This window comes from Ornithorhynchus anatinus, chromosome 15 (assembly GCF_004115215.2).
Source record: "Ornithorhynchus anatinus isolate Pmale09 chromosome 15, mOrnAna1.pri.v4, whole genome shotgun sequence".
NCBI classification, from domain to species: domain Eukaryota; kingdom Metazoa; phylum Chordata; class Mammalia; order Monotremata; family Ornithorhynchidae; genus Ornithorhynchus; species Ornithorhynchus anatinus.
The window spans coordinates 3,207,015-3,226,459 of record NC_041742.1 but is presented as its reverse complement, the minus strand read 5'-3'; the positions used below and the strand labels follow the sequence as shown (position 1 = coordinate 3,226,459).

At 50.9% G+C, this 19,445-nt stretch overlaps 1 long non-coding RNA gene across 2 annotated transcripts; it reads right to left on the bottom strand.

The window, feature by feature from the left end:
- Window positions 1-4,377: 4,377 nt before the first annotated feature.
- LOC103170368 lies at window positions 4,378-9,489 on the bottom strand. Of its 2 annotated transcripts, XR_003764824.1 has the most exons (4): window positions 6,197-9,489; window positions 6,050-6,118; window positions 5,533-5,629; window positions 4,378-5,222 (listed from the first exon to the last, which is right to left on the bottom strand). It is a non-coding gene; the product is annotated as an uncharacterized LOC103170368 (long non-coding RNA). The 2 variants fall into 2 exon arrangements; XR_003764823.1 differs by having other exon boundaries at window positions 6,050-9,489.
- Window positions 9,490-19,445: the final 9,956 nt, after the last annotated feature.

The following is a 19,445-nucleotide window of genomic DNA, read 5'->3' as shown; positions in this document are numbered from 1 at the left end:
TGTCTGCTTACCTTTACAGTGCAGTTAAGCTTCCTCGGAGAAAGCAGCGTCACCATGGCCGAGCTCAAAGCCCTGACTTCCTCGGGGGTCCCGCTGAAAGCAGTGCACGGGATCTGGTGGGCGTAGCCTCGGAGTGGTAGCACCTGTGAAACACATCAGCCACTTAACTCTTACCTGGAAGGAGCAGGTCTGATCTGGAAGACCCCCTCTGGACCCTGGCAGGGGTTTAATACCTCAGTCTCCCTCCTGAGTACTCTTGGAAGGTCTTTCATCAATCAATTGTATTTACCGAGCATTCTGTGCAGAGCACTGTACTAAGTGCTTGGTATTCATTCATTCAATACAAGTGTATTTATTGAGCATTTATTGTGTGCACAGCACTGTACTAAACACTTGGAAAGTACAATTCAGCAACGGATAGAGATAATGCCTACCCAACCACGGGCTCGCAGTCCAGAACGGAGGAAATGTGTAGGAAGAAAAACAAGGCAAACTTTCAGGTTCCTCCCTGTTGACTCCTAAGGCCCCACCTTGTCTGGGAGCCACCCACCCCGGGGTTTAGGGAGTAGAATGGGGTTTGGACACAAGAAATTCTGTGGTAAGCACTGGTGTCTGCTTACCTTCACAGTGGGGTTGAGCTCTTTCGGGGAAAGCAATGTTCATTCCATTCATTCATTCAAATTTATTAAGTGCTTACTGTGTGCAGACCACTGTAGTAAGCATTTGGAAAGAACAGTTTGGCAAAAGATAGAGAAAAATCCCTACCCAACAACAGGCTCAAAGTCTAGAAAGGGGGCCTTGGGACTGACTTTCTGGTTCCTGCCTGTTGTCTCCTAAGACCCCACCCATCTGGGGAGTAACCCACCACGGGGCTTAGGGGGTACAATGGGGTTTGGACATAAGAAACTGGGTGGTAAGTAGTGGTTCCTGCGGGTCTGACCTGGAAGAGCCTCTCTGCACCATGGCAGGAGTTTAATACCTCAATCTCCACTCCTGAGTACTCTTTCTTGGACTTTCCCTTGGAAGGTCTTTCTCAATCGATTGTATTTACTGAGCACTTGTGTGTAGAGCACTCTACCATTTGGTAGACTGCAATATAGTGGAGTTGGTGGACAGGTTTCCTGCCCAAAACTTTCATTCATGCATTCATTCAATTGCATTTATCGGGAGCTTAGCGCAGGCAAAGCACTGTACTAAGTGCTTGGGAGCGTACACTATAACGATAAACAGACATGTTCCCAAAGGAGCTTATAGTTTAGGCCCTAGCCAGAAGCCCCGATCTGGAGAGACTCCCCCCTTGTTCACAGCAGCCCGGTTGCCCCGGCCAATTCCCATAGCCCTATGAGGCGGATTGGTGACTGGGAAGGGGCACTGAGGGGAGTGGGACACCAGGGGGAATGGGAGACCAGGCCCCATCCCCCCAAGGGGGCCGCTAGGATCCTCTCCAGAAATGAAGCCTGCTGGTAAAAGAAGTTCTGAGGCCTGGTCCTGTCCCTCCTGGAACTCAGAAAGTTGAGAATTCATCTGAGGGAATCCATTCCTGCCAGAGATAGAGGAAAGCCAGGCCAATCAGTGGAGAGAGTGCCCATCCGGGAGTCAGAAGAGCTGGGTTCCGATCCTTCCTCTGCCACCTACCTGCTGTGTAAACCTGGGTTAAGTAACTTACCTGCTTTGGGCCACAGATTCTTCATCTATAGGATGGGAATTCAATACATGTTCTCCTTTCTTTTTTATGGTATTTGTTCGGCACTTTATTATTAACAGGGACTGTTATAGGCACTGGGAGAGTTAAAATAATCCAGTTAGATCTAGTCCACGTCCCACATGGGGCTCACCTTCCTTATCCCCATTTTGCAGAGGAGGTATCTGAGGCACAAAGAACTTAAGTTGCTTGCCCAAGCTCACGCAGCAGACAAATGGTGGAGCAGGGATTGGAACCCACATCCTCCGACTCCCAAACCCGCGCTCTTCCCGCTAAACCACGCTGCTTCTCTGTGCCACCACAGTTATGATGATGATGTGGGAGGCGGTGGGGGCCAGCTGGTTTCTCAACAGATTTCTGTTCTCTCCCCTCTCCCCCTGCCCTGTTAACTGGGGGGGCGGGGGGGTTTGGTTTGGCAGGCTGGACCCTGCTGAAGCCACACGGGAGATTAGATTTCTGCATCAACCTCCTGTCTGACCTCCCAACCTCCTGCCTCTCCCCACTCCAATTCATACTTCACTCTGCTGCCTGGATTATCTTTCCTCAAACTTTCAGGATGTCATCCCCCTCCTCAAAAATCTCCAGTGGTTGCCCATCCACCTATCACAAAATAACTCTTTGCCCTTGGCTTTAAGCCTCTCCATTACCTTGCCCCCTCCTACCTCACCTCACTTTTCTCCTTCTACGACAACCTGCACACTCCGCTCCTCTGGTGCCGCTAACCTTCTCCCTGGGCCTCACTTTGCCTGTCTCACCACCGAACCCTGGCCCACGTCTTACTTCTGTCCTGGAAGGCCATCCTTCCTTGAGTCTGCCAATTACTCTGCCTCTCTTCAAAGCCTCACTGAAGGCACATCTCCTCCAAGAGCCCTCCCAGACCAATCCCCAGTTTTCCTTATCTCCCACTCCCTTCCCTGTCACCTTGACATGTTCCCTTGGCTCTTCCCCCATTGCCCCGCCACATGGCACTTAGGTACATATCAGTCATTTCATTTATATCCATGTCTATTTGTATCAACATGTATCTCCTCTCTTCTAGAATGTGAGCTCGTTGTAGGCAGGGACTGTCTCTCTGTATTGCTGCATTGTACTTTCCCAAGTGCTTAGTACATTGCTCTGCCCACAGTAAGCACTCACTAAGTATGATTGAGTCAATGATGGAATAATCAAGAGGGTTTATTTTACACAGGCCACTTTCCCAAAAGCTTGGATGAATTCAACCCAGCCAAGAGACAATTCCTGCCCTCAAGGTTATGTTATACTGTGGGAGGTGGACACCAAAATAAAATTAGAAGCAGGGAAATATCTGGGGCATAAAGCTGTTTGTGTGTGTGCAGTCATGGGCATGCACAGGCACACAGCTGGGCTAGCTGTGCATGGAGGTGGAGTTGTCTCTTTTAAGGGGCTTATATATGCCATATCTTATGGTATCTCCATGCTAGGGGTATTACCTGACAATGCCACACCTTGGGCATCAGTGTAATAATTATGGTGATTTGATAAGCCCTTACTCTGTGCCAGGTACTGTAGTAAGCAAGATCATGGGTTCTAATCCCAGTTCCAACCTTTATCTGCTGTGTGACCTGGGGCAAGTCGCTTCCCTGGCTCCATGCCTCAGTTATCTGTAAAGTGGAGATTAAGATGGGGGTCAGGGAATGTGTCCAACCTTATTTGCATGACCACCCCCATTAATGCTTACTATCCTGCCTGGCACATTGGGGATGCTCAAACCAAGACCCCAGTTCATTAATTCCAGCTCTGCCCTGTGTCTGCTGTGGGACCTTGGGCAGGTAACAACTTGTTTGGGCCTTAGTTCCCTCATCTCTAAAATGGGGATGGACACTGCAGGGACCCGTGTGGGACAAACACCATCTCAAATCCAACTGTTGCCTTGGCTCTATCCCTGTGCTTGTGGTGGGGCCTGCCCCATGCTAAGCACTTTACAAATACCATGATTATTACTACTACTCTTATACTAAAAAAAAAATTAGCACACATTACTGCCCACAAGAAGTTTACAGACTAGAGGGGGAGAGGCATGAATATAAATAAGGGATGGCTATCCTGGAACTTGGTAAACATGTAATACAACAGTTACTGTAATGATTAGTATTAGAAAAGGCAGGGGTGAGGTGAAATCCATACAGAATAAGGTACACCCCTAAAATCTCTCAGCAAGTCACTTAAGTACAATTGATTGACTCACTGAGCAGCTAGTAGAACCTGAGACAGCCAGCCCTTGAGCCACTATTCAACCCTACCTGTGCTCCCCTCTACCCATTTTTTGGGCCTAGATGATTCCATCTTCTACTCTAGGTTAGGCTGGCAGAGTTGACAAGGGTAGGGAGAAGTCTGAGACACCCCCACCCCTGCGCAAGAGCCACTCTTCTGGGCCCTTCCTCTCAAGACCCTCAAGCTGGGTGGGGAAGAGGGAAGGAGACCAAGGCTGTCATCACCTCCCCTTTCAATTCTACAGTTTCCTGCCCCCTTACCCTGCCTAGGGATAGACTGAAGTAATGAGGTGTAGGGGGTAGGGAGGGTGAGTGCTAGATTGCTTATGAAGCACTTAGAAGCCCATAGCAGGCCTCCTGCTCGGAATACACAGCTGGTACCCCCACCTTCTAACCTTCCTGGAGGGCAGGGCCAGCTGCCAGTGACTCACATACATTTGGGAGTGATGAAAACCACATACATTTTATTCCAGATACATCTGGCCTTACAGAGTCCAGGCCGGCAAGGGTAGGGGGGAGGAGGAGGAGGAGGGGACCAGACTGTGCCTTTTCCTTCAGTGGGGGGGGGGGGGGGAACCACTTTGCATCTTCCCCCTCTGCAATTTGCTACTAATTCTCCCACCCCCCTCCTGTGGCTGCTCCAAGGATGGATGACACACAAACATACACAGAGACACACACACACCCACCCCCAACTGTTAACTCCTCTATCCCTATACCCACTCCCCCAGAGGCACCCCCCTTGGGCAGTGACGGGAGTCTGTACTCTTGAAGCCAGAGGTGGGCAGAAAACTCGATGCAGACCAGACCAGGAGGAAGTCACGCTGACTATAGAATTAAGGGCCCCAGGCAACTTCACACCCGCTCAGCGGTCTGGCACCAGAGCACCTGTCCAAAGCTCTAGACCCCTGTTTCCATAACCCGTCAACTGGTCCAAAGTGGGGCGGCCCCTCTGACCCTGCACTGTCCCAACCCTAGCTCTCACAACACACACACAAAAACAAGTACATCCATCACCTCTTGGAGTGGCCACAAGGTAGTTTGGTACCCATGATGCAGTGTTTGACCCTTAACCACCAAAGGAAATGGCATCGTCTGGAGGAAAGTTACACAGTTGTGGGCTTGGGGGGGGGGGAGGGGGGCTGCGGGTCCAGCGGGCAGCAGCCTGGTACCAACTGATTCCTTCAGGGTGGGGCCAGCCCAGCACCCTCCGACTCCCAAGAGTGGGCTGTGAGTTGTCCACTGTCCACAGGAATGGGTGGTCCAGTTCAGGTCCCGGTTGTGGCATCCTGGGAATGGATGGGACCATTGGTTGGCTGATGAGGTATGACCGAGGCATGACCCAGCCCGCCCCGGGGGGCTGAGGAGGTAGTGCTAGCCCACCCCCACTTGGTTAAAGACAAAGCATGGATGGGTCTGCAGCCAGGGAGCAGGAAGTTGTATGTTATGTAGGAGCATGGCCAGGGGTCACGACTGGGCCAAGTGGGACTCCGTCACTGCTCCTATTTGTGAACTAGAAGGATGCAGTGGAGTGTGCCTATCACTCTACTGTCTCAAACACTGCCTATAGCGCTCTACACCTAAATGCTCAATACATACCATTGATTACTCTCCAGTCTCATCCTGTCTCCAACAAGATGTCTGCGGGGCAGCTGGGGCTGGCATGCCATCTGGGATTCAGGCTTCTTCATTGACCCTAAGGATATACCGTATCAGGGCTCAGGGCACTCTTGCTCTACCCCCCTACTTTGGTCAGGGGGTGCTAAGAATGAAAGAAAGAGAAGAAGAGGGCAACAGAGAACCAGGGGGGGGGGGGAACGCGAAGACTGAAAGAGATAGGCAAAGGGGGGCCCAGGGCGAGAGGCGGTGGGCGCCAGGGCGAGAGGCGGGGGGGGGGTGGGGGGCGCCAGAGCAAGAGGCGAGGGGGGGCCAGAGAGAGAGAGAGAGAGAGAGAGAGAGAGACAAAGAGGCGGGGGGGGGCGTGCCCGGGGCGAGCAAGCGAGCCGAGGAGGGGGGCCCAGAGCCAGGAGAGCAAACGTGCACGAGAGAGGGCGAGCGCGAGACCCCCTTCCAAGAGAGTGATAGAAAGACACCCGACAGAGCGGCTGCCACTCACATCCCCAGCAGACGAGGCCCTGGCTGGCTTGGTCTCTCCAAGGCAGGACACCCCACGCAGTCTGGTTTCCTAGGATTAAAGAAAGTCTCAGCCCCGTCAGGCTCCACCGCTGACACCCCCACACCCCCAACTTCCCCACAGTCTTACCTGTCAGTGACATGGCCCAGGAGACTTCTCCAGCGGGGCAGAAAGAAGCTGGGCTTCTGCTTTTCATCACGCAGCCAAGTTCCCCAACACTTACCCATTGCCGGTCCGGTCCTCCACCGCCGCTCCTCCTCCACTCCACCCCCAACGGAGCCCCACTGGGCCACGTCACGCCCCCCTAAGCTCCGACTTGAGCTAGGACCACCCCATTAAACACCCTCTTTGGCAAGCTGGGTGGAGGAGCCGCAGGCCCTCCCCCGTGGGCGTTTACAACCCGAGTCCGTCAGTCGTTTATTTGAGCTCTGTGAGCCAAGCACCGTATTAGGCCCCTGGGGGAATACAACCACTTAGTAGACATTGGGGAAGCGCTGATTTTGGAACACGGTACCAAATGCTTCATGCCGTACAGAGCATACATGACCCCCGCGCTCGAGAACCTTTAAGACAGACATTACAACTAAGTCACACACAGGTGCAAAGGCATATTGCAGGTCGAAACATCAAGTTGCGCACACTGAACCCAGGGGTAGCTTGAAACGGCGATTCGAGAACATGAAAAAAAAAGGGACATCAGTACAGAGAGTGAAGGGTGGCAATATCGCATTAAGACGGCGCTAGTGATTATTGAAGGCTCTCGCAGAGAGCACCGTACGCAAAACGTGATGGGCAAGAGGCCTCCATCACGAAGGGCGTCCGTTGCAGTCGGTCGGTGGTATTCATCCGGCGTTTACCGGAGGCGGAGCACAGTATGACCATCAATCGACGGATTCCCTGCCCACTGGGAGCTTACAATGGTCAAGGAGCGACAGACAGGAGTAGAAATACAGTTACAGCCATTTCATTAGGAGCCACGAGGAGCCGAGGGCACTGGGAGCTTACAATGTACAAGGAGCGACAGACGGGAGTAGAAATACAATTACAGCCATTTCGTTAGGAGCCACGACGAGCCGAGGGAGAGTGCACTGGAAGTCTTTCGCAGACGAGGTTCTGACTCAGTAGGTATTAGTATACCCAAAGAACGCCGTTACTCCGCTTCCGTCGCTACTACCATGGTCCGAGTCAGTCCGTCATATCGGTCGAAGGCAAAGGAATACTCAAAAAGCATAACAGATGCATTCCCTGCTCAACTTAAGCGTACAATCTACTCCGGGGGGTAGGGCTCTGAGCCCCCCTCATACCTAGGCTTTTAGGGAGCTATAACGGAGCTCCAAGGGGATGGAAAGAGACTCAACTCTTGGGGTACAGCCAGAGGGAAGCCCCCAAAGAGAGTCCCCCGAAAAACAGCTGACGGCGGCGCAATTCTGTCCTGGAGAGGCTTCCATTCTAGAGCCGTCGAGGGCCACACGACGATACCAGCAGCCCGCCCCTCCCTTGGCGGCGGCTCTCAGATCCTGCCCCGGAGGGACTCACAGGCTGACCCACCTACCCACACTGATGCTTCCCGGACCCAGCCCCGGCGCTCAATCTATCGACACCACAAGAAAGGGCGCAGCAAAGTGTGCAAGAGGAGCACGGAAGGGCGCGCCAAGAAGCGCGCAGAAAGAGCAAAAGACGAAAAAGGCGCACGGGTGATAAAGCAGCTAAGCGCGCAGAAGAGCGCACGGAAGAGGGCGCAGAAAACCACGCAAAGGTGCACAGAAGAGCGTGCAAGAGGCGTACGGTAGAGACCGCATTTTGAAGCGCAAGAATGGCACAGGAGAAGACTCAAACGAGTGCACGCAAGAGAATGCAGAAGAGGGCGCAAGAGGTGCAGGAGAGAACAAGGCGCACAGAAAAGCGTGCAAGAGGTGCACGGGCAAAAACGCAGCAACGCGAACAAGAGGCGCACGGAAGGAGGGGCAGCAAAGCGCGCAGAAAAGCGCACGGGAGAGGGCACAGAAGGCGCACAAGAGAAAAAAAGGGCGCACAGAAGAGCGCTCAAGAGGCGCACGGGAGCGGGCGCTTAGAAACACAGAAGCGCACGGAAGAGGAAGCAGAACAGCACAAAAAAAAGGGACGGGAGTTGGCGCAAAAGAGCGCACTGGAGAGGGCGCACACAAGAGCGAGCAAGAGGCGCCCGGGAGCGAGCACAGGAAAGCGCGCAGTAAAGGGAGAAAAGACGCACAAAAGAGCGCGCACGGAAGGTGGCGCAGAAAAGCGCGCAGAGAAGCGCATGGGAGCGGGCACAGAAAAGGAGAAAAAAAGCGCACAAAAGGCGGCGCATACGACGGGCAAAGAGCGCGTAAAAGGCGCAAGGGAGCGGGCACAAAAACCGCGACAAAGAAGAGCGCGAAAGAGAGTATTACTGTACACAATAAGCACTCAATAAGTTATTGAAAGTTACTTCACTGTACCTCAGTTACGTCGTTTGGAAGAGTTAAGACTAGGAAGCCCACAAGGGACAACACGATTAAGTCCTTAAATATTATTAGCATTATAAGCCAACCCTCTCAGCACCCACCTCATTTTTGAAGAACTCAGATAAAACTACCTCCCGCCACAACCAACCCCTCACCCACGGAGAAAAGATTAAGAAGCCCAGCCTTCAATCGCCCCGCCGAAACACCAAGCCGAGTGCTTCTAGAACCATCGAAACGAACCTCTACCCAACACCTAATTCAGTAAACGTCAATTAAGACGGCTAAGAAAAAGAGAGAAACTAAGCAAGGCCTCATAAGCCCTACGTCCCAAAGGAGCAGAACAAGACGCTCTACCCCTCTCCACACCAGCAGAAAGAAAGAAAGAAAACCAAACGTCTCAAGCACGGACGTTTATAAAAGGGAGAGAAAGTTCCAGAAACCTCTGAGGCTTTAAAGGGGCAGTGTCACTCCGCCCACCCCGCCCCGAGGGGAATCCAAGGGAGAGATTGGGTGCCTGGGCGTGGGGCTGGAGAAGCAAGAGACCAATAGGAGAAGGGGGTTTGCAGCTGCTCATCGTTAAATGGTCCTGGAAAAACATCCTTCATTGTAAACACCTGCAACCCATTCACAGGCTCCTCGAAGTTGGGGGCCGGTTCTCTCCCCGTGCTTTCCCTGCGCTTAGGACAGTGCTTTGTACCCAAGGGGATATTCGATAAATAAGAATGAATGAGACAGTGAATCAATCAGTCGATCAATCAACTCAAACTCTTCACTGAGACTTTCCCATTCCCAGGCCCCACTGTCTCCTCCACTCCGTCTCTCCTTTTTGTTTCTTTTTTCCTGTTTAATGATATTTGTTAAGGGCTTTCCAGGTGCCAAGCAATGTGCACCACAGTGGATACAAGACAGTGGGGTGGGACACGGTCCCTGTCCCACGTGGGGCTTGCACTTTCGCTCCCCCATTTAACAGATGAGGTGACTGAGGCCCAGGGAAGTGAAGCGACTTGTTCGGGGTCACGCAGCAGATGGGTAGAGGAGCTGGGGTTGAAACCCAGGTCCTCTGACTCCGGGGCCTTTTCCAGAAGGCCGCGCTGCTTCTCTCCTCTCTCCCTCTGTCCCGTTCAGCTTCTGGGGAAGGACTGTTGGTGTAAGAAGTAGGTGTAGAGGAGGCCAGCTTTGGGGTGCTTTTTAAACACGGGCAAGGGGGCTGGGAGGGGGAGACAGGAAGGAAGGGCAGGTCAGCTCTAAGGCTGGCCACAAGGGTGGCCACTGATGGCCCTTGCACGTCTTGGACCAACAGATAATAATAATAATGGTATTCGTTAAGCACGTGCCATGTGCCAGGCACTGTATTAAGTTAAGCACTGATTCCCGGGGTGTCACATGTCTCGTAGAACGCTTTTTTCTATGCCATTTGTAAAGTGCTATGTGTTCAACACCGTCCTAGACGCCGAGTCATTTACAAGTGAATTAGGTCAGACGTTCTCTGTCCCATAAGGGGCTCACAGTCTAAGGAATGATGACATTTGTTAAGCACCTACTAGGTACAAAGCACTGTTGTAAGCGCTGGGGAGGATACAACAGGATCAGGTTGTCCCACATGGGGCTCATGGGGATCTGTCAAATCCCCATTTTACAGATGGGGTAACTGAGGCCCAGAGAAGTGAAGTGACTTACCCAAAGTCACACAGCTGACAAGTGGCTGAGCCAGGATTTGAACCCATGATCTCTGACTCCCAAGTCTGTGCTCTTTCCACTGAGCCAAGCTGCCGGACGACAGGAGTCTGAGGCCCAGTGAGGAGGAGCGACTTGCCCAAGGTCACATGGCAGGCATTTGGCGGAGCTGGGATTCGAACTCGGGTCCTTTGACCACTAGGCCCGGGATCTTTCCGCAAGGCCTCGCTCCTTTTCGGAAGCCCGCCTGAATCTTGGGTGTTTCTCTAGTGGCGTTCCCCTCTTTCCGGTCCCTGGAAGCACGGGCACCGCCTCTGAGCCGTGGAACTCTTCAAGTGAAGTAAAAGAGTGGAGGGAGGCTGGGCGTGGAAAATGAAAATGGTGGACAGGAAGGCGTTTAGTACTGACCCTTACCATATCAGATTAGGTGAAGGGTCAGTTCGGACAAATGGCTATTCTACCGGCCACCTTGTCTGTGGGCCCGTGACTCACCCGAGGCCACACAGCCAGTCTGCTGTGGGATTCTCTGGTCCGCTCCCAAATCCGGGGTTGGGTAGTGCCACACAAGGCCCCTCAGGACTTACCCTCCACCCCCCTTTCCCTATGCTCCCCTTTCCCTCCCCTCAGCACTGGGCTCATTTGTATATATTACTTATTACCCTATTTATTTTGTTAATGAGGTGTATATCTCCTTGATTCTATTTATCTCGATGATGTCTTGTTTTTGTTTTGTTCTGTTTGGCTTTGCTGTTTGTCTCCCCCCTTTAGATTGTTAGCCCTTCACAGGGCAGAGATTGTCTCTATCTGTTGCCTAATTGTACATTTCAAGCACTTAGTACAGTGGTCTGCACATAGTAAGCACTCAATAAATACTATTGAATTGAGCACTCACCCTGTGTCAAGCATTGTGTATTCAGCAACTGGGAGAGTCTGATAGAGTGATTAGATGCGATCCCTGCCCTCAAAGGGCTAAGGGGCCAGCCAGTTGCCACCTGTGCTCGTTTCAGCCTTAATTGGAAATCTCTGTGATCTGGGCAAGTAGGAACGTGGAAAGTTGGGAGCCCCTACTCCATCACCCTCTTCGCCCCCATGGATTGGCCTCTATCCCCTCACTCCAGACCTCTTTGGTTTCCTCTGCCTGGCTCCTATGGATCGGGGATCCTCTTCCGGGCCCCGGGATTTGCAATTGAAAAACAACGGGTATAAATGGTGTCCGATGCCTCATCGGCTCTTGCCAGGGAACAGACCGGCTGAGAACTGGGCCGACAGGCATAAAATGGGTGAGACCTGTGGATCCTGGCTGAAGGGGGAAGGGAGAGAGGGTGGGTGGAGTGAAGGTAGAGGGAACATGAGCTCAGGGGCATCTACCATCCCCAAGGGAGCCCCAGTGATGCCGCCTGGAGGCCCGCAAAGGGTCTCGGGCTTCAAAACGAAAATGGAAGCCAGAGGACACCCATTGCTATCGGGTTAAAGGTTGCACCACTACTGCTGTCTGCCAGAGAACACGCACACCAATAATGGTGGTTGCATGGCTCAGTGGAAAGAGGCCAGGCTGGGGAGTCAGAGGTCACGGGTTTAAATCCCTGCTCAGCAGCTTGTCAGCTGTGTGACTTTGGGCAAGTCACTTAACTTCTCTGTGCCTCAGTGACCTCATCTGGAAAATGGGGATTAAGACTGTGAGCCCCACGTGGGATAACCTGATCACCTTGTATTCCCCCCCAGCGCCTAGAACAGTGCACATAGTAAGTGCTTAACAAATACCACCATTATTATTATGATGGCTTTTGTGAAGTGCTTACTCTGTGCCAAACTGTTGCAAACACTGTGGGGAGATACAAGATAATCTGGTTGGGCACAGCCCCTGTCCCACATGGGGTTTATAGTGTTAATCCCCATTTTCCGGAGGAGGGAACTGAGGCCCAGAGAAGTGAAGTGACTTAGAACTACTTCCCGGTTAAAGGCCACGCTGCTGCTGCCTGCCAGGGGACACACACACACATAACTGCTGGGTTAAAGACCACAGCTGCTGCTTCTGCTGCATTGGTTTTCCCGGTAAGAGTCTATTTGGAAAGCACTGATTATGTGCCAAGGGCTGCCCTAAGCACTGGGGTAGATACAAGCTTATCAGGCTGAACACAATCCCTGTCCCCCATGGGGTTTATAGCCTTAATCCCCATTTTCCAGATGAGGTAACTGAGGCCCAGAGGAGTAAAATGACTTGGCCAAGGTCTACCAGCAGATGAGTGGCAGAGTGGGAATTAGAACCCAGGTCTTCCCTATTCCTAGCATTTGGCCACACGGCTGTCCTGGAATGCCCTCCCTCCTCAAATCTGCCAAACTATCTCTCTTCCCCTCTTCAAAGCCCTACTGAGAGCTCACCTCCTCCAGGAGGCCTTCCCAGACTGAGCCCCCCTTTCCCTCTGCTCCTCCTCCCTTCCCCATTCCCCCTTCTCCCACCCTCTGCACTTCCCCGTTCCCCTCTCCACAGCATTGTGCATATTTGTATATATTATTTATTACTGTATTTATTTTGTTAATGATGTGTATATATCTCTGATTCTATTTTTCTTGATGATATTTATGCCAGACTACTTGTTTTGCTTTGTTCTGTTTTGTTTTGCTGTCTCCCCCGTTTAAAACTGTGAGCCCATTTTGGGGCAGGGATTGTCTCTGGCTGTTGCCGAATTGTACATTCCAAGCACTTAGTACAATGCTCTGCACATAGTAAGTGCTCAATAAATACGACTGAATGAATGAATGCTTCTAGGTGGTCCCAGCAGGGCTGGGGGGTGGCCGGAAGGAAAAACCTGAGCATGGGGAGCAGTGCTAATTATCCATTCAATCCTTTCTCTTGAGTGCTTACTATGTGCAGAGTGCTGTACTCTTGGGAGAGTACAAGACAACAATAAATGGACATATTCCCTGCCCACAGCAAGCTAGATCCCTGTTGAGCCTGGCTAATCCCTGCTTTCAACCAGGGTACACACAAAGCTCTTAAACACAACGATGAGTATGCTGGTGTTGAAGTAACTGTGTGCCAAACTCTAGGGCAGACATAGGATAATCAGGTTGGGCCCAGTCCCTGTTCCACCCAGGGCACACAGTCTAGGAGGGAAAACAGGGATTGAAGCCCCATTTTATGGATGACGAAACAGAAGCACAGAGAAACTAAGTGACTTACTCAAGGTGACACAGCAGAAAAATACCATGGACTCATAGACTGATTAATAACAGGCAAGACATATTCATGGACTTGAGATGTGACAGGCATCCCCAGTATCAATTATCTGTTGGGAAATTCCTTGATTGGTTTCAGTTTGTGCCAAGAGCCCTTAGCTCCTTCAGCTGGCTCCTTCACCAAACGTTCCCAGCTGAACCAAAGCTACTTTCTTTAGAATTAGTTAAGCAGCTTACTAGAGATAGCAAGCTAACCACAAATTGCAGATATTAAGGCACGGGATGAGGTATAAGATAAATGGGGAATGTGGTGCAGTGTCTAATCTATGATCTTTTTTGATCAGGCCTACATTAGCAAATTCTACACATCAAAGGGCAGAAAAAGCCTCCTACTTTTAAAGTTCAGGTAATTGAATTTTTTGACCTCAGTTAGTGGAATTATTTGCTGGTTCAGGTCCTTTTCTCCCTTCTTTCCCTCCACTAAAGACATTGAAACAGGACTGAGATTCCCTGAAATCTTGGTGAAATGGCCCTCTTCCCCCCATGCCACTCTCTATGGGGACTGGGAGTTGGTGTGTGGAGAGGGAACGTGACCTCGTGTCTGATGAAGAGAAGCAATGTGGACAGAGCTCGGTTCTGGGAATCAGAAGCACCTGGGTTCTGATCTCTGCTCCTCCGATTGCTTGCTGTGTGACCTTGGGCAAGTCACTTCACTGCTCGGAGCCTCCATTTCCTCAACTGGAAAATTGGGATTACTTGCTTTCCCTCCTACCAAAACTATGGGCCCCGTGCGGGACAGCGTATGTGTCCAACCAAATGAACCTGTACCCAGCACTTAGTATAATGCTTGACACATAGTAGGTGCTTAATAAATACCATTGAAAAAGAAAAAAAAGATAAACACCCTGCCTTGTCCCAATCCAGGTGCTGGCCATCTCGATAGATGAGTTCATGGATGTGGAGATCTGAGTTGTGCTGGAGGCAGTCAGTAAATGGTGTGTGTTTGTCTACATCTTCCTTGACCAAAGCAGAGTGAAGCTGTTTAGAAAGATGTGCAAAAGAGCTCAGACATCCACCTCAAGGTCTGTATAGCAGTCTGAGGCTGTTGGGGCCTGTCCCCAGTTCTGGGCCTATCACTTCCACTTTTTTTAAAAAGTGTTTGTGAAGCACTTACTATGTGCCAGACACTTTTCTATGCAATGGGGAAGATACAAGCTCATCAGGTTGGACACAGTACCTGTCCTACTTACTGTCTTCATTCCTGTTCTACAGATGAGGCCACTGAGGCCCATAAAAGTGAAATGCCTTGCCCAAGGTCACACAGCAGACCAGCGGTGGAAATGAGATTAGAACCCAGGTCCTTCTGACTTCCAGGCGTGGGCTGACGCATCTCCCTTCCTCCAACTTATCCTCAGTCTTCTCCCCCTACATCGCACTTTGTGTGTTTCATTCTTCTCAAGTAGGTAGCTTCAAGAGAAGCAGTGTGGCCTAGTGGATAGAGCACGGGTCTGGGAGTCAGAAGGTCCTGGGTTCTAATCGTGACTCTGCCACTTGGCTGCTTTGTGTCTTTAGGCAAGTCACTTCACTTCTCTGTGCCTCAGTTCCCTCATCTGTAAAATCAATCAATTGTATTTATTAAATGCTTACTTTAAAATGGGAATGAAGATGGTGAGCCCCATGTGGGACATGGACTTTGTCTAACCTGATTAGCTTGTAACTACTCCAGTGCTTAGTAAGATACCTGGCATATAGTAAGTGCTTACAAATACCACACGGTGTTCTGTGGGGGCTGAGAATCTCCTGAGAAGATAACTCAGAAGGCCTCCTCCAAGAGGCCTTCCCCTTCTAAGCCCTCATTTCCTCTTCTCCCACTCCCACAACACCCTGATTTGCTCCCATTATTCACCCCCCGCATCAGCCCCACAGCACTTATCTACATATCTGTAATTTATTGATTTATATGAGTGTCTGTTTCCCACTCTACGCTGTAAGCTTTTTGTGGACAGGGAACATGTCTACCGATTTTGTTCTAGTGGAATCTCCCAAGTGCTTAGTACAGTGCTTTGTACGAAGTGCACAATAAATGTAATTGAACTGCAAGAAGGCAAGATTCTGCATCATTGCCCCTTCTTCAGTCCAGGCAGAACGTTTCTTTCTGGAGGGTGGCAGGGGAGGTATACTGTGCAAAATCAGGCAGGACATTTGGGATCAAGTTCATCATCTCAGTCTGGAGATATGTCTTATTTGGACCATACAAGTGTGTTCAACACCCAACAGACACCTTGAGCCTCTCCAAAAGGGGAGCCTAAGAGCAGGTGAGGGGGCCAAGCCCTCTTGACTGGAAGCTCATTAAGGGCTGGGAATGTGACTGCCAACTCTATTGTACTGGACTCTCCCAAGCACTTAGTACAGTGCTCAGCACACAGTAACCACTCAATAGATGCCATTGCTGGATTGATCAAATTCATTCATTTATTCATTTAATTGTATTGAGCGCTTACTGTGTGCAGAGCACTGTACTAAGCGCTTGGGAAAGTACAATATAGTAAGAGACTCTGCCCATGACGAACTTGCAGTCTGCCATGAGAGACAGACATCATTACAAAAAGACAGAGAGCAAAATAAATAAATAAAATGACAGATATATAAATGCTGTGGGGCAGAGAAGGGGGAGAAGAGCAAAGGGAGCAAGTTAGGGTGACAGAAAAGGGAGCGGGAGATGAGGAAAAGTGGGGCTTAGTCTGGGAAGGCCTCCAGCAGGAGATGTGCCTTCAGTAAGGCTTTGAAGGTGGGGGGAATAATTGTCTAGTGGAATTAGGGAGGGAGGGCATTTCAGGCCAGAGATAGGATATGGGCCAGGGGGCGAGGCAGGTGAGATGGAGGCCCTGTGAGAAGGTTAGCGGCACCAGAGGAGCGGATTGTGCGGGCTGGGTTGTAGTAGGAGAGAAGTGAGGTGAGATAGGAGGGAGCAAGATGATGGAGCGCCTTAAAGCCAATGGTTAGGCGTTTTTCTTTGATACAGAGGTGGAGAAGCAACCACTGAAGATTTTTGAGCAGGGGAGTGACATGTCTTGAACGCTTCTGGAGAAAGATGATCCGGGCAGTGCCATGAAGTATGGACTGGAGTGGGGAGAGACAGGAGAGTGGGAGGTCAGAAAGGAGGCTAATACAGTAATTTAGGTAAGATGAGTGATGGTCCCTCTAGACTGTAAACTTATGGGCAGGGAATGTGACAGCTAATTCACTTGTAGCGTACTCTCCCAAGCAGTTAGTACAGGGCAGGGAACAAGTCTGCTAATTCAGTTGAAGTGTACTCTCCCAAGTGCTTAGTACAGTGTTCGTACATAGAACGTGCTCAATAAATACCATTGATTGATCAACTATAGACTGTCCCTCTAGACCGTAAGCTCATTATGGACAGGGAATATGTCTGCTAAATCTGTTGGAGTGTACTCTCCTAAGTGCACAGTCCAGTGTTCAGCACAGAATGTGCTTAATAAATTCTATTGATTGATTGGAAACTAACTCCCTGGATTTTCCTGGTGAGATTTGCTTTCTGTCAGAAATTCCCCACAGGGTGCTGGTTCTACAGAGGGAAAAAAATCCCTGAGAATTGGGTTGACATTTAGAAACAACTGAAGGGCAGGGTTGGAGGCGAGATGCACAGATCCCCTTCCCCCTCCTCAATCTTGAATTTGCTGGACTGTCAACTGGCCAGCTTTTCCATTTGGTGACTTGTTAGTCGAGTCACTATTGGTTGTCTCTGCCCTGAAGAGTGGGCACAGACACAAGGACTTTACGCTGGTGGTGGGCAGGGAATGTCTCTGTTACATTGTTGTATAGGACTCCCCCAAGAGCATAGTACATTGCTCTGCACACAGTAAGCGCTCAATAAATACAACTGACTGACCCTGTAGGCCAGGCACACTGAGGGCTCACAACTGTGCTGAGGGGCAGGGAGAGAATTATTTCTTAGTAACTTCCCCAAGGCCTCTCAGAGGTGCTATCTAGGTAAAATCTGGTTTTCTTAAGGTCAAATGAGTAGATTGGGTGTAAGATATAAGGTGGGAAAGATTCCAGGCCAGAAGCAGGATGTACAAAAACTCCTATTAGCTTCACAGCTTTCCATCACCTTGCCCCCTCCTACCTCACCTCTCCTTCTACATCCCAGCCCGCACTCTCAGCTTCTCTGGTGCTAACCTTCTCACATTGGCACTTCCTCGCCTATCCCACCGTCGACCCCTGGTCCACATCCTGCCTCTGGCCTGGAATGCCCTCCCTCCTCAAATCCGCCCATCACACTTCCCCCCTTCAAAGCCCTACTGAAGGCTCACTTCCTCCTAGGAGCCTTCCCAGACTAAGCCCCCCTTTTCCTTCGCTCCACCTCCTCTCCCCATGGCCCCGCTCACTCCCTTTGCTCTGCCCTCCCTCCCCGCCCCACGGCAATTATGTGTATATATTTACATTTTTATAATTCTATTTACTTATATTAATGGTTTTATATATCTATAATTCCATTTACTTATATTGATGCTACTGATGCCCATTTCCTTGTTTTGATGTCTCATCCCCCTTCTAGACTTTGAGCCCTTTGTGGGCAGGGATTGTTCCTCTTTGTTGCTGAATTGTACTTTCCAAATACTCTGCACACAGTAAGCACTCAATAAATATGATTGAATGAATGAATGTGAATGGCCGGTGGCGAGATCGACGAGAATGAGGCACAGTGATGTCAGCCTTAGAGGAACTGAGTGAATAGCCAGGTTAGGTAGGAAGGGGCAAGATGATTGAGGGCTTTAGAACCAATGGTGAGCAGTTTCCGTTTGGCTTGGAGGTGGATGGGCAACCACTGGAGGCTGCTGAGGAGCGGGGAAGCATGGCCCCAACCAAGAGCCCCTTAGGGCTGGCCCTGCCGGCTGGAAGTGCTGCGGTAGGCACCCTCCTGGCCTGAAGAGCTGCAGGGAGGAGCCCAACTGCTCATCCCTCCCAGGTCCAACCTGGGGTCAGTCCCCCAAACCGTGGGGCCCTATTTTCAGCACCCCTCCCAGCATTACTTCCACCCCAAAATGTCACCTCAAATGGCAGGTATACCATCTGGTATGTGTGTGTGTACACTCCGTGGCTTCTGCACTTCCAGTAAGGCACCCTCCCCCCCCCAGGGGCCTCTGCGTCCTGCCCTTCCAACTTGTTGCTGGAGAACCTCCCGAGTTGACACCCGTTGTCTCCAATTCCTCTTCCTGCCTGCTCCAGGGAGGACAAAGGCCCCAAGGCCCTGTGCGCCTGGGCCAGGGATAGTGTTTGAACATTTTAGATCGGGATGAGCATTTTCTCTCCTTTACCCCCTCCAGTCTGGCTTCCGCCCCCTTCACTGCACTGAAACTGCCCTCTCAAATGATCTCCTTCTTGCCAAATCCAACACCCTCTACTCCATCCCAATCCTCTTCCTCTCGGCTGCCTTTGACGCTGTGGACCACCTCCTCCGGAAAACATTATCCAACCCTAGCTTCACTGTCGTCTCCTAGTTCTCCTCTCAGGCCACTCTTTCTCGGTGTCTCTTGCAGGCTCTGCTTCCCATCCCTTAACTGTGGGAGTCTGAAAAAGCTCATTTCTCCATCCTCTCATTCTTCAAGTAGACCCACTCCCTTGGATAACTCATTCACTCCTACCATCTTCACGCTGACGCTTCCCCAACCTACCTCTCCAGCCCTGATGTCTCTCCTCTGCAGTCTCATATTTCCCCCTGCCCTCAGGACATCTTTACTTGCAAGTCCCACTGACACATCCAAAATAGAACTCATCTAACCCAAACCCCATCCCTCCACGCTCCCACAAACTTTTCCCTCATTATAGTCAGCACTACCATCCTCCTTCCCTGTCTCAAGCCCAAAGCCTTAGCATTATCCGCCATTCATCTGTCATTCAACCCACGTATTCGGTCACCAAATCCTATCCCATCTACCTTCACATTGCTAAAATCCTCCCTTTCCTCTCCATCCCAACTGCAGCTACTCTGATCCAAATACTGATCCTTTCCTGCCTTGATGATTCTATCAGTCTCCAAG